A 14,605-nucleotide genomic window follows, 5' to 3' on the forward strand; every position below is an offset into this window, starting at 1 on the left:
ACATTCATTCTTTCTTTGTTTCTTTCTTTGCTGATGGCGGAACCCGTCGCCGCATTTAGTTTCCACTCTCAGCAAAATGACGTCATTTCAAAAAGAAAAAAGAAGAACTTTAGATCGGATTACATCGCTGAATCCTTTTTTGGACAGGGACTTTCATTTAATAATTGTCCCAAATGAGTGGCTTTCTCGATCGGTCGTATAGCACTTTCAATTCCCGACGTGCAGATCTGCTTAAAGAAAAGAAATAAACAACAAAATCAGTGCCTGTTCAAAAGATAAAAATGAAAAATAACAAATTATCAAACAAAACTCTCAGTGCACTGTGAAAGTATCAAAATAAAAAGGCCTTGTTAAGTCATGACACAAACTCCTCATCTCAGGTAAATCATACCATTAGCATGGTTCATCATACCATCATACTAATCGGCAGGCTCGACTTCACAACAAAAGAAAAATCATCAGCTAGATTCACTCCAAATCAACCATCAGCTGCACAAAACACACAGTCTAACCCTAATGTCTTATTAGCTATGAGTTTAATCACCAGGTCTGTGCTCTTCACTCATTTAGGCCACAGATCTATTCTATTCAATTTTCCTTTTTCCTTCATCATAAAACATGTGACATGTTGTCATGCACCTCATAAAAAGTTTGTTCTGACGTATTCAAAGTTGTGTATCTAGATACAGAATTCACTCGCACATCAAACAGGAAACTCAGTGTTTTAGAGTTTCCACTTAACACACAAACTCCAACACATCTCATTCACTTGTGCTAAAATTCAATCACCTTTCATTAATCTAAAACCGATCAACTAATTTGCATATCAGCTATTAACCCACTAAGTTGACAGGACGACAGGAAAGCATGTTCAAAATAGTATCACAAAAGACAATTTCCCTCATACAGTAAATTGCTTATGCTGCATCAATCAAGCAGGAAGCTTCTCCCAATTTACCATTTTAACACTAAATTTATTGCCTGATCACTGATTTATCAAACCAGGATTTTTTTTTTTTCCCACAAAAGTTAAATTGTTGTCCTGCAACTTGGAGAGTCAATTTTTTTTAGGATAAATTCAGTATTTGATAACAAGTGTCTGCTAAATTGACACTATTTTACACTGATGAAAGATAACAAGCTAATTTTCATTGCATGTGTGTGGAGCTGTATATCCAGCAGAGCATGCAATGTGCTATGAGTTTCACTGGTCTTTACATCACACAAGGTGACTTGGACAAGATAATAAACAGACTCACACACTTAAAATGTTGTCTAATCTTCATAAGCTATTTTGTGTTTGGAATTGTTAGTAGGGTTAATATATGTTCTGTTTTTATGTATCTTCTGAAACAGGTTACCATCGGCAACCACACTGTGTGTTGTTAACCCCTTCTACAAATACCCTCTTTTAATGTGTAACACTTTGTGTATGGTCTTGTGTTATCCCTGGTGGATATTAGCTGCATGTGTGGTGTCACCTTTCCATTTTCTAACAGTACACTTGCATACCTCAGTGCTTGTCCTCTTCCCCCTTTTGTGCTGGTCTGGACACTGTGTCAATCCTCCACTTCCAGGCAGTCGCTTGTCTCCCCGAATTCCTTAACCTAATTTGATTGCCCACACTAAAACAGCAGCCTCAGTCCTCCTCTGCTCCTTTCCTTCTCTCCCACTTTTCAGTCCAATGGCAGTCAGCTTTTTTTCCAGCTTTGTCCCGTGTCTCTCTTTGTCCCACTGTCTCTTTCATTGCCATCTCACTCCAAACATGGCAAATGTCAAACTCAGACAGTCTTCTCAAAAGTCCTTCACACACAGTGAGGTTGCAGCTGGCTGGAAACGCATCTCCATCCATCCAATCTAGATGGTGGTTCTTCTCTTTCTGATGCCGTTTGCCCACAGCGCTGCTGGACCTCTCTGCTCAGATTGTCTCTTGGACTCCTGTCCACTGTTAAATGTTCATGCTCGTGCTTCTGAAACTGCACTCGGTGTCTTCAGGGAGAGATTCGTTTCCTTGGAGCTTGCTTGTTCAGGATGAGGACGGGAAGCTGCAAAACAATTCAGCCAAAAAATTCTGGCTGAGTGTTTCTAATTTTTCTAATGATTTCAACCTATAATTTTCTTACGACTGCTACCCGTGTAGGATTGATCCAGGTCCGTTCCCCACCTGTAAACGACAGACTGAGAGACTTTCATTATTATCATCACTGCTTAATATCACACATCTCTCTCTGTCTGTGTTTGTGTAAACAATCCTTTCTTAAAAGCAGAAAATGACATTGTAGTTGTTTTTCGGCTGATCAACACAAAACCTTTTTCCTATGATTATTTTTCTTCGTCTACAATGTAATTTGTCTCTTTTTCACTCTTTTTTTTTCATTACAATAGCTTGTGATCCGCAAAATCACTGCTCTCACTCACAATCAGAGGCAATTACTTTTGCACAGTGCACAAAAACACTGTGATGTCAGACACATTCACACTCACTTTTTCATCTGCATAAATAAACCATATGGCTGGAGATATGTGCCATGGTGATCCATAGGCATGATCACCAGTTTATTTAATTATTTTTAATCCAACAAAACAAATAAACAAAAACATGATGCTGATGCTACACACACACGAGTCAAGGTGCAGAAAAACTGCTCATGGAAACGCTGCACACTCATAGCTCTGTTTCCCCTCTCTTTGAGCAGCTCTCAGACAGCTCTCGATCTGATAATGTGCAGCCTGCTCATCAGCTCAGAAAAAAACTGCAACGTAACATCACACAGTAGTTGCATGCTCTGCCCACAGCGGCAAAGTCTTACACTTTCATATTCAATGCAGCTTCTCCATCATGTACTTTTAGATGTTTCATACATGGTTCAGCATTTTAGTTGTTTTCACAGATGTGCTCTATATCTCAACAATGGCTCGTAATAAGACGACAGTCTTTCACACAGGTCAAGTGCCTCCATGCACTTCATTAGTTTAAATATTTACCTATATCACTTCACCTCATATGTCATTGTACTGAATTTAAGCAACCACAAGCTTAATGTAGATTACTTTTAACAAACATCCACCTCAATTACATCTATGGTCTGGCACACAGGCTGTTAACATTTTGTGTCAGGAAGGGGTGGGGAGAAAGCCACCCACCAGAGCACAGCTGCTGATGTGGGCTGGCCTTTTCCACACACTCTTCAAGGCTGGTGTGTTTTCTGAAAACTTCTAACATTTGAATCTCTTCCATTCATAAGCCTGCGATTAACCGCACGGCTCAGGTCCGCGTGAAACCCGCGCGACCGCATTCGCGTGCACCCACGCAGCTGTGGAGCCTTCGCTCTCTCTCTTTTTTACATAAATACTTTGTGCTGCCAGGAGCAAAGTCCAGCACAAACGTCTTTCTCCCTCTAACTCACTCTTGGTTGCTTAGAAACCCATGATAACAACAACAACTGCTGACGTCACACACCACGCGTTCTGCTCCGCACACACTCACACACAACAACAACAACGAGACGACGACGAAAATGACAATAACACAAAATAGGCCTACTCCGGACTCACACCGGACCGCTCGGGACCCTGACCCAGCTGTGGGACGCTCACCCACTTGCGCGACAAAACCCAATGAAGGGACGCTCGGGACACACACCCAGGGCGATTTCAAAACCGGACACACACCGGACGCTTGGGACCCTTGGGCGATTTAACCAAAACTTCTTTTTCGGGACACTAACCCAGTTATCGCTCCACAAAGCAGCGAACTTCTCAACGCCTCACAAAATGGCGGAGACTGCACAACGACACGGTTATAGAGTCGGCCTCTTTAAACTTACTTGGCGTTGCTTAGCGTGTAATATCACCCTCGAATCCCGCCGATCGCCATTCATCGAGGAGAAGAAGACACACAGCGAATCCACAGGAACTTCCTGGCTGACGTCAGTCTTTCAGCGTGCCCCTCCCCCCCCCTCGGTGAATGCGATGCCAGGGAGCCGGCATCGAAGGACCAATTAATGTTAGGTTTATAGCATAAACCTATTCGCTGGAACGTTGAAGACAATATAATTACACCGCAAAGCAAGACACGAAGTAGGCAAGTTCTTCATGTTACTCGTATACGGGAGAGAACCGGACAAAGCGCCGTCCCTTCGCTTGACCCCAGTAGCTCTCGTCCGTCCTCCCGTACCACTGCCCTTTTATTGAGGTTACATGAATATGCATAAGTTCACTAACATGTGACGTCTACATACACACAAAGAGTACCTTGCCTGTGTGTGTGTGTGTGTGTGTGTGTGTGTGTGTGTGTGTGTGTGTGTGTGTGTGTGTGAGGTCAAGATGTGACCCTGTGAAGACTCCCCAAGGCTAGTGCCAGGACGTCTAACTCCATCTAACAAAAGGCTCTTATACTTAAACAGATATACGTGTGCTTGCTATACCATAAATCAACAAGAAAAGATAAACTCTCCTAGGGAGTGTGATCTATGCCAGGACACTCTGTGTAGAGGAATGTACGCACCCCTTCTTTATGCTACACAGAGTTAATACAGACCTCTTTAGGATGAGACATTCTTTCAATCTACAAATGATTATACACTTCTAAACATATATGAGTAAATGTTTCTAAGCATAAATGACAATCAACAATACAAAACCTATCACTACTTGCTCAATTTTCACTCAACTTCCACAAATTATACATCAAAACGTAGGTATTTTTGCTGGCTTTCAGGAAATGTCACCACTTATAGAATTTTTGCAAATCTCCTCAGACCAACACAAAGTCGGAAAACTCTCCATAGAAAGTCAATGGAGAGTTTGTTCAAAATCACCGCTGGATTTCTGTAATGAGAGGCATATTCGAATCGTCATATCTCCTTAACGAAACAAAGTTAAGACATGAGGCTTGTCCCAGTATATCTTCAGACACTCCTGACGCTCACAATTCAAGAATTTCTTTCTCACCTATTACCGTTCTGAAATGAGTTAGACTTGTTTGAGGGTAGGAAATTCGTCCTTCGCTCAGATTTCTTCAGATTTCAAACTCTGGAAATGAACCACTTTTTTCTCTCGTCATAACTTTTTGTTGGATTTCCACAGAGACCTGAAAATTTCCATGACTGTTCACCAAATCCTGCTGTCTCTTACGGTGAAAGAATGATATTGATGCTCCAAATAGATTTAAAGTTTAGAGTTACAAAGCATTGTTTGAGGGCAGGTCAAGGCAGTTAGAGAGAGCCTTTTTATGGGATGATCTCATTGTAAGATTTAAATTCAATATATTTAGACTGGTTGACTGAATTGGATCTTGTGTGTGTGTCTCTGTGTGCATGTGTGTTTCCTCATGTGTACATATTTGTGATTGTGTGGCTGTTATATTTTTTTTTTGCCGATTTTTTTCATTTAACAAGTATATTTGAAGAACCCTCAGCATGTTCAGCATTTTTTCAGCTGTCCATTTTGCTTTTCCAATTTTTCTGTTTAAGTTATTACTATTGTGCTAAATTATACTATTTCTGCTGTTTTATAAGATTTGTGCTTAATATAGTATTTCTGCTAAATGTAGTATTTATGCTTAATCATAGTATTTCTATATATTTCTGCCAGGTCCCCAGGCAGCCAATCCTCTGTGAGGACTGAGACATTCAAATTTACATATCAGGGCTTGCACGGCTTCCCAGCCAGCCAATCATATATGTGGGCTGAGGCATTCAAATTTGCATATTGGGGCCTTCGTGGCTTCTAAGCCAACAAGTCATCGATGTCATATATCTCTAAAAATTCACATTTTAATGATAAATTGTCAACACTTGACGATTCCCCCATCTCTTCTGAACAAAACGGTGTAAGAATGACCGTTCTGGCCAATACAGTTAGGAAATTATGGTCATTTGTTTGAGGGGAGTCCTCACTATGAGAAATAGACTGCAAAAATCCTGTGTCAGTGCTGCGCATGTGCACCTGCTTTGGCGGGAAAAAGTACACAGCCTCTCTGATTGGTGGATTCAAATTCAGCAGCTCCCAGGCTGCTTGACTGAAAACATGCTTCTCTCTCCCTGTGTGTGTGTGTGTGTGTGTGTGTGTGTGTGTGTGTGTGTGTGTGTGTGTGTGTGTGTGTGCATGAGAGAGAGAGAGAGACCCTCTTTAGGGCAGCATCTCATTGTTGGAAAAACATATAATATATTCAGACTGGTTGACTGGCATAGACCCTCCGTGTGTCTCTCTCTCTCTGTGCATTTGTGTATACATATTTGATTTTGTGTGTATCTGTTGGCTGTTCCTTCTTGTTTTTTTAAATTTATTTTTATTTCTTTTTTTTTCCACAGGTGAACAACAATTAGTTTTGAGGGAACTTAACCATGTTCTGTTTTTTTTCAGCTTGTCATCTTACTTTTCCAGTATTTTCACTTAAGTTATAACTATTCTGCTCAATCATAGTATTTGTTCTAAATCATTGTTATTATGCTATATTGTAGTATTTCTGCTAAATCATACTATTTCTACTATATTATATTTTTCTTTCTAAATATAGTGTCACGGCTGGCGGAGGGAGCCGTGTGGTGTGGAGGAAAAGGAGGACCCAAGATGCAGCAAACTGATGATACGAGTGATGTTTTATTTACAAAAGTGGTGGTGACAAAAACAGGCAACGAGGTATGAGTACTTTACAAACGGAAACCTAAACTGGGAGAAACTAAGTGACAAACCTGAGACCATACAAAAGGGGTGCGGGGCAGAGAGACGCAGAGACAGGAACACCATAGAACGCAGGGGTAGACGGATGAATGCAGACGAGCCGACAACAGGCAGGAGAACACACAGGGCTTAAATACACACCAGTAATCAGGGGATGAGGGACAGGAGGGCAACACAGCTGGGAGAAATCAGAACTGACGGGACAGGGGAAATGTAAACTGAACACACTCACATCAGACAGAGACCTTCACAATAAAACAGGAAACTCAGACACGGGGAACCAAACAAGACACAGATCTAAACAGACAGCTTCACAAACAGATGGGGTGACACCATAGACAGACAGATCCAGACGCAGACTCAGAGGCAGACCGAATATAACACAGAACTAAAACAATCATCATCATGAAAATGATAACAAACTAAAAGCGCTGGGTCACCGACCCAGGACCATGACATATAGCATTTCTGCTATATAATTGTATTTCTGCTATCTTATAATATTTGTGCTAAACCAGAGTATTTGTGCTGCATCATAGTATTTCTGTCAAATTATAGTATTTGTGCTAAAACATAGTATTGATCTAAAATTACAATATTCATAGTTCATCACAGTGTCTCTGGTAAATCACAGTATTTCTGCTCTGTTGTACTATTTTTGTAAATCATAGTGTTTCTGTAATGTTTAAGTATTTTTGGCTAAATACATTCTTTCTGTTATCTTATACTATTTCTCCTAAATTCTTGTATTTTTGAGAAGTTATCATGTTTCTGGTAAGTTACAATATTTCTGCTAAGTTCTGCTATGCTATGGTATTTCTGCCAAGTATTATGTTTCCTCTAAGATATTGCAGTTTTGCTAAGTTATTCCATTTTAGCAAAGTTCCTTTCCTTCTGCAAAGTTTTTACAATTTCTGCAACTTTTCAGCTTTTTCAGCTAGTTTTTGCAGACAGCTTAGGCTTTAAGCATCCACACTGCATTTTCGCAGGAAATGCAAATTTTTCTAGTTTGAATTAGTTTAGTTATTGTTTTAATTCTTTTACTGTGCTATTATTGTTTTATTGTTATTATTGTATCACATTGTTGCTTTTCAATACCATTTTTATATTGTTAAGCACTTTGTGTAGCATCGGCTGTTTGAAATGTGCTATATAAATAAATTTGACCTTGACCTTAAGGTAGGAGCCAAAAAGGGTGTAGTTTGTGTGTGTGAGCACCCGTGTCTACACCTGTGAGCATGGACGCGCTTGTTTTTTTAAAAGGTTCCTTCATGTAATGATCTGCTAGAGGGTGTGGGGGGGCCACAGCCCCGTCCTCCAGGGCATGAAGCAGGTATGGAGGAGATCAAAACTCCAGACATCCAGAGGCCCCCAGAACACAAGAGACCAAGGAAGACCAACAGAGGGGCAGCCGCGCCACTGTCCCAGAAAGAGCTGAGGAGAGTCCCAGATAAGGGCTCATTCATTCCCTTCACTCTTCACTTATTTCAAGCTAAAATATTTATTGGAATTCAAATTTAGACAGAAACAAAGTGAATAATATTATTTTATTATCACGTTGATGCAGCACATGGTTCAGTTAGCTTTGTATAAACACGTGTTAGAAATGTTCTTCAATCAGCTCTTTTTACTCTCATTTCACAGCCAGTACTTTTTACTTTTACTTGAGTAAAGAAGTTGAATTAGTACTTGGAGTATTTTTAACAGTAGTACTTCTACTTCAGTACACACTGTGTGTACTTTTACCACCTGTGTCTGAGACCTCCTTCAGGGTCCAGCTGAAGCTCTCAGTCTGCTGTGGAAAAAGGAAATCCAGGTGAGTTTCTCCTGATCACCTGAGGCCGTCATTACTGTGTGAACACACACACCACTCCTCACTCCTCCCACCCGCTGCACACAGTCACTGAGTACAGACCGGCTGATTCCTGTAAAGGGAGAGGCAAGAAGAGGCGGAGCAACACCTGAAAAACAAGAAGCTCAACGTCATTTTGCAGAAGTGAAAGTGTGAGAGAGCAGCAGCAGAGCTGCAGTCGAGTCCTGTTTGTCTCTAAAAGAAGATTCACTGGAGTCCATCAGGTTCCTCTCAGCAACAGTGGTGAGTGCAGCTGATCACACTTCCTGCTTCTACACAAATCTTCACTCTGTTCACTTCATCAGGGTCTAGAGCGCCACCTCATTTCTCCATGGTGCCACTTAGGCTACGTCCACACTCGCCCGGATAGATTTGAAAACAGTGCTCCGCGTCCACACTAGTGTTTTCAGTCATTTTCACAGAGTTGTGCGTCCACATTAAGACGGCTGAAAACGCTTACGTTCCAGTCCTGCGCATGCGTGAAACGCAAGATGATTCGACCGGTCTCATTTCTGTCTGCTGCTGATTCACTTTCCAGCTGTTTGAATCGTCGCAGCAGAGGTGGAGGAAAAGCACCGAGTTTTAAAATGGACTAACAATGAGGTGGAGTTGTTGCTGCGAGTAACACAAAAGTACAAAGTTGCAAAAGCGAGAGAGAAATAAAGAATTTGAAGAAAAGCTCTGTGGAGCATGTGCAGACTGATATTCATCTTTAATAGGACTGTCAAAACTGCTGCTGTATAATGCTCTCCACTATCTTTGTTTAATTGGTCACATGCCTGCATCACATGACTAACATGCATCATTGTTTTAGAAAGTCTCTGTTTTCACTGTTCACTGTGACACAAACGCACCGTCTCCAAATTATTTACTTTCCGGCTGTTTGAATCGTCGCAGCAGAGGTGAGCAGCGTGATAGGAGTGGATGTAGCTGTGGGTAATGAGAAAAGATGAAAAGAACGATTGATAACTTTTTCGTTAAGGCCGGTGCTCTGACACGGAGCCATCAACCTCTCAGTGTCTAACACTGGTCTGCAGACGGCATCAGATAATGAGCCACATTAGATGGACTCTGAGCCCACTGACAGTAAAAGGGTGAAGTGTAGACATTTGGAAGAGAGCGGCCTGACCAGTTTCTCTGACTATGATACTGTAAAGCTGACAACATGATGCATTTACTGTGGTGAGTGTGCAAAGACCATGGCAGGTGTTGTGCCAAGGTAGGGATCCCCAACAGGATCTGTTTCCCTGCGTCAGGAACATCGGCTGGGCAGGGAAAGCGGACCCAACGCACTCCGCCTCCATCACGACCAACTAGACGTGGAAGGAGTGATGTTTTAGTGACAACATGAAAGATGAGTGTGACCGTTCAGTTTGTGGGTTACAACAGAAAATGATACATTTATTGTTCTCGTGTGTTATCGGACGGGATCATTTTAACAAACCGAGGACATTTTCCTGATAATTATCTGTATCCTCCTGTAACTTTACTGTTTAAAGAGCTAAAACCTCCAACATTTCAGGATCAATAAGTCCTTATAAGACGTGTTTGTGAGCTAAAAATCAAGAATGTGGGATACTGTTTGTCTGTGTCAGCCAAACAACTTCACATCTTTGTAACGACTGTTAAAAAGATGTTCATCCTGTTGATCCTGTTCATCTGGACGCTGCACTGTACAGCAGACACGACGTTGTTCAGTTTGTGTTTCAGATGAACCAGTTTGTGTCTGAGTGTGTTGCTGGGTCTCCACCAGTTACTCTGACAACTGAAGGTTCAAGATTTTTATTTTGACATTTGCACACAGGACCAACAGTCCATGCACAGTGGAATACTTGTGCAGAGCTTTCCAAGTCAAATCACACTTTAACAATATAAAGACAGAAAAAGCAGAAGGATAGAAATGAAGTCCGGAGTAGGGTAGTCGTACTATTTTCTATATACAAAGAAAAAGAAGAAAATGTACAGAGAGTGTGTAGTTCTCTACCTCTTATCGCACTCACAGTGTTGCACATTTGTTCCACAGATCTGTTTCACAAGTCTGTTGTGAGTGTATTGCCCGATGGTCAGTGAACCGATGATACATTCAAAGTGAGGTTAAGTAGTGCTGTGTTATTTTAAGTGTTCAGTGTGTTTTTGTTTGCCGTCAGTCTGACAGTTGTGGGGAAGAAGCTGTTGAAGAATCGTGTTCTGTGTGTGATGCTGCTGTCCGCTCTGTTGTGTCTGAGATTGTATGTGCAGCTTTGTATGTGCAGGTCCATGGATGCAAGTGTTGTTCCCATAATCCTCTCTGCAGACTTTCTGACTCTGCAGAGCCTTCCTCTCTGTCTGTGTAGTGTTTCCATACCAGACAGTGATGCCTGCGGTGAGGATGCTGTCTATCAGTCCTCTGCAGGCCTGGGTGAGAGGGTGGTGGTTCATGCCAGCTTTCCTGAGCAGCCGAATGAAATAAAGCCTTTGCTGGGCTTTTTCCACAGTTGCTGTAGTGTTGAGAGTCCAGCTCAGGTCTGATGTAACCTGCAGTCCCAGGAATCTGTGGCTGTTTGCCCTCTCCACCTCCGTCCCTTTGACGATAAGAGGTTGCAGGGGAGGGAGTTCTTCCAAAAGTGCAGTATTCATTCCTTGGTCCGTGTTGAGGATGAGGTGAAGAAGCTTCTGTGATGAAAAGAAACTTAAAGAAGTCCAGACGCTTTTCTCTCCAAGCTCCTCAGACTACTGACGCTTGTTTCTCTCTTTGTAAAAATGAAATTTAAAGTGAATTTTGAATCAAATGTTTCTCTTCTTTCTCCCTCAGAGTGCAGACATGTCTGCTGCCAGCAATCTGCGATCTGAAGATCAGTTTCTGTGCTCCATCTGTCTGGATGTGTTCACTGATCCAGTCTCTACACCATGTGGACACAACTTCTGCAAAACCTGCATCAGTCAGCACTGGGACATGAGTCAGAGCTGTCAGTGTCCCATGTGTAAAGAGACTTTCTACACTCGACCTCAGCTGAAGATCAACACTTTGTTCTCTGAGATGGTTGCTCAGTTCAGACGTGAAGCTCAGCAGAAAGCCAGCAGCAGCAGCTCAGAGCAACAAGCTGCCAAACCAGGAGAAGTTCCCTGTGACGTCTGCACTGGAACCAGACTGAAGGCCCTGAAGTCCTGCCTGGTGTGTCAGACCTCCTACTGTCAGACTCACCTGGAGCCTCATCTGACACTGAAGCGTCTGAAAAGACATCAGCTGGTTGATGCTGTGGAGAACCTGGAAGGCAGGATGTGCACGAAGCACGATAAACTCCTGGAGCTGTTCTGTAAGACCGACCAGACATGTGTCTGCGTGCTCTGCCCTGTTTTAGAGCACAAGAACCACGAGTTTGTTCCTCTGAGAGAAGAATATGAAGGAAAGAAGGCAGAGCTGGAGAAGACAGAGGCTGAGATTCAGCAGATGATCCAGAAGAGACGACTGAAGATTCAGGAGATCACAGAGTCGGTGAAGATGAGTAAAGATGCTGCAGACAGACAGAAAGCAGAAGGTGTTCAGGTCCTCACGGCTCTGATGGAGTCTGTTGAGAGACGCCTGAAGGAGCTCATGAAGGAGATCGAAGACAAACAGGAAGCTACAGAGAAACAGGCTGAAGGTCTCATCAAAGATCTGGAACAGGAAATCTCTGAGCTGATGGAGAGAAGCTCTGAGGTGGAGCAGCTCTCACGCTCTGAAGACCACCTCCACCTCCTCCAAAGCTTCTCCTCCCTGAAAGCTGCTCCACCCGGCAAGGACTGGACAGAGGTCAGAGTTCATCCACCATCATATGAGGGGACTGTGGGGAGAGCTGTGGCTCAGCTGGAGGAGACAGTCTGGAAACCCATGAAGAAGAAGCTGTTAGAGGCTGAGCTGCAGAGGGTGCAGCAGCATGAGGTGGATGTGACTCTGGATCCTGATACAGCTCATCCTGCTCTCATCCTGTCTGATGATGGAAAACAAGTTTATGCTAGTGATGTGAGGAAGAAACTTCCAGACAACCCAGAGAGATTTTCTCTGTGTGTTAATGTTTTAGGAGAGCAGAGTTTCTCTTCAGGCAGATTTTACTTTGAGGTTCAGGTTAAAGGAAAGACTGAGTGGACTTTAGGAGTGGCCACAGAGTCGATCAACAGGAAGGGACAAATCACACTGAGACCTCAGGATGGTTTCTGGACTGTAGTGCTGAGAAATAGAAATGAGTACGAAGCTGCTGCTGACCCTTCAGTCCCCCTCTGTCTTCATCCTGGTCCTGAGAAGGTGGGGGTGTTTGTGGATTATGATGAGGGTCTGGTCTCCTTTTATGATGTAGGTGCTGCAGCTCTGATCTACTCCTTTACTGGCTGCTCCTTCACTCACAAACTCCACCCATACTTCAGTCCCTGTTTCAATGATGGAGGTAAAAACTCTGCACCTCTGATCATCTGTCCTGTCAATCAAACTGATCAATGACTGATTTTATTGGATGAATGATTGATTTTTCTTGAAGGGAACAAATGAACATGTTGAGTGTAAATCCTCTACAGTCTCCATGTTTCTATAGAATCTGATCATCAGGACTCTGATTCACACTTTGATTCTCATGGAGTTTGATTTGAACAGAAGAAAAGTTGAATCAGGAAATGTTCCCACTGATGGAGACTCGAGCTGAAGAGCAAATATCAGAGAACAAATGTCCAAAAGCTTCATTTCCAATAAAGTTTGTTCAATGCTTTGAGTGAATCCAGACTCATGTGTGGCTGTTATACGGAGCATCAGAGTCCAGCTGAGTTATGTTGGATACAAACTGCTTATTTTGGCTCTGTGAGGAGTTTTGTTCACTGAAAACTGATGAGACGGATAATATTCAAAGAACTCTGTAGAGATTCATGCATCCATGTTCTCCACCTGCAGGTGTGGAGGAGAAAGGTGGAGCACAGACTGCTGCATCCTTCCAGTCACATCATTTTGATGATTATATTTGCATGTTGTGATGATTTGGGTTAAAGACAAACAGAGTTGAACGGCTGCAGTCACAGCATGAAGACGATGCTGAAGCTGAGCTGTCAGTGAACATGTTTCACTGTGATTTGATTTGAAGAATAGAAAGTGTGTGTGGCTGCTGACAGCTGCAGTCTCTGCTAGTCTGCATAACACACACACAACTTTCCCCCTGAGGCAACGATGCAGCAACAACACATTCACAGCCTAACCACAAACCAAGAGATGTTTTTTAATCAGTGTAAACTCTGTTAACATACTGACCGAAAATAACAGAATGAAATAACAATAGACTGAGTAGTTCTCAAATGACAGAGAAGAACCACAATATATACCCACATAATGAAGTTACGAGTAATAACAGATGAGGACTGTCACATGATCATAGAAAATGATTATTACAACAGCATAACTTACATAAAATATATTCTCACAAATTGAACCATGTGATTGAGCTCAGGGGGCATTGTTAGATGTACTGTTACCCAACAACTTAACTAAGCAGCAGAGTTCCCCTCAGTGATAATTGTAAAACTACAGTAGGTCTGGGCACTAATGACGAGGCAGCAGTTTTAATATTGTTCAAAGCATAAATTTAATTTTAGCTGCAGTTACATAAACATGTTTATGGTTTCAGCAACTAGTTTTTGTATTTTTATCCACATAGAAAGGAGTCTGTTTAGGTCATTTCTGATCAGGAGGCACCTCCTTGGTGAGCTGTTACAGACGTGTCCCACCACGACGCCTCTGTGCAGACCCAGGATGTTTTATACACATACTTGTGATCACACGGCATTTATGCTTGTTCTTAATTAAACTTAAGATGCAAAAGATAATTATCAACAAAAAAGTTTAAAGTTCAGATAAAGATGTTTGAAGGTTAGCTGTCACAGCAGCTGATCTGCAAGCAGCGCTAAAATTCATGATTACACAAAAAAAACCCACTGTCATGATGTTTCAGTAAAGTTTATTATTCAGATATAAACTGTGTAAAAGATCACGTTTGTTCCTGTAGCAATATGATAAAGTGAACAACTGGATTATGATTTGGATGCAACATTCAGAAGAGCATCTTGTGTAAAACTCTGCCA

At 42.2% G+C, this 14,605-nt stretch overlaps 1 pseudogene; it reads left to right on the forward strand.

The window, feature by feature from the left end:
- Positions 1–11,159: 11,159 nt before the first annotated feature.
- On the forward strand, positions 11,160–13,007 carry LOC147333717 (E3 ubiquitin-protein ligase TRIM21-like; annotated as a pseudogene).
- The last annotated feature ends 1,598 nt before the right edge of the window (positions 13,008–14,605 follow it).

The sequence above is a fragment of the Aulonocara sp. 'chitande type north' Nkhata Bay genome, linkage group LG3 (genome assembly GCF_057382095.1).
Source record: "Aulonocara sp. 'chitande type north' Nkhata Bay isolate Kocher_YH1m ecotype deep benthic linkage group LG3, A_spYH_male_GT1.1, whole genome shotgun sequence".
Lineage (NCBI taxonomy): Eukaryota > Metazoa > Chordata > Actinopteri > Cichliformes > Cichlidae > Aulonocara > Aulonocara sp. 'chitande type north' Nkhata Bay.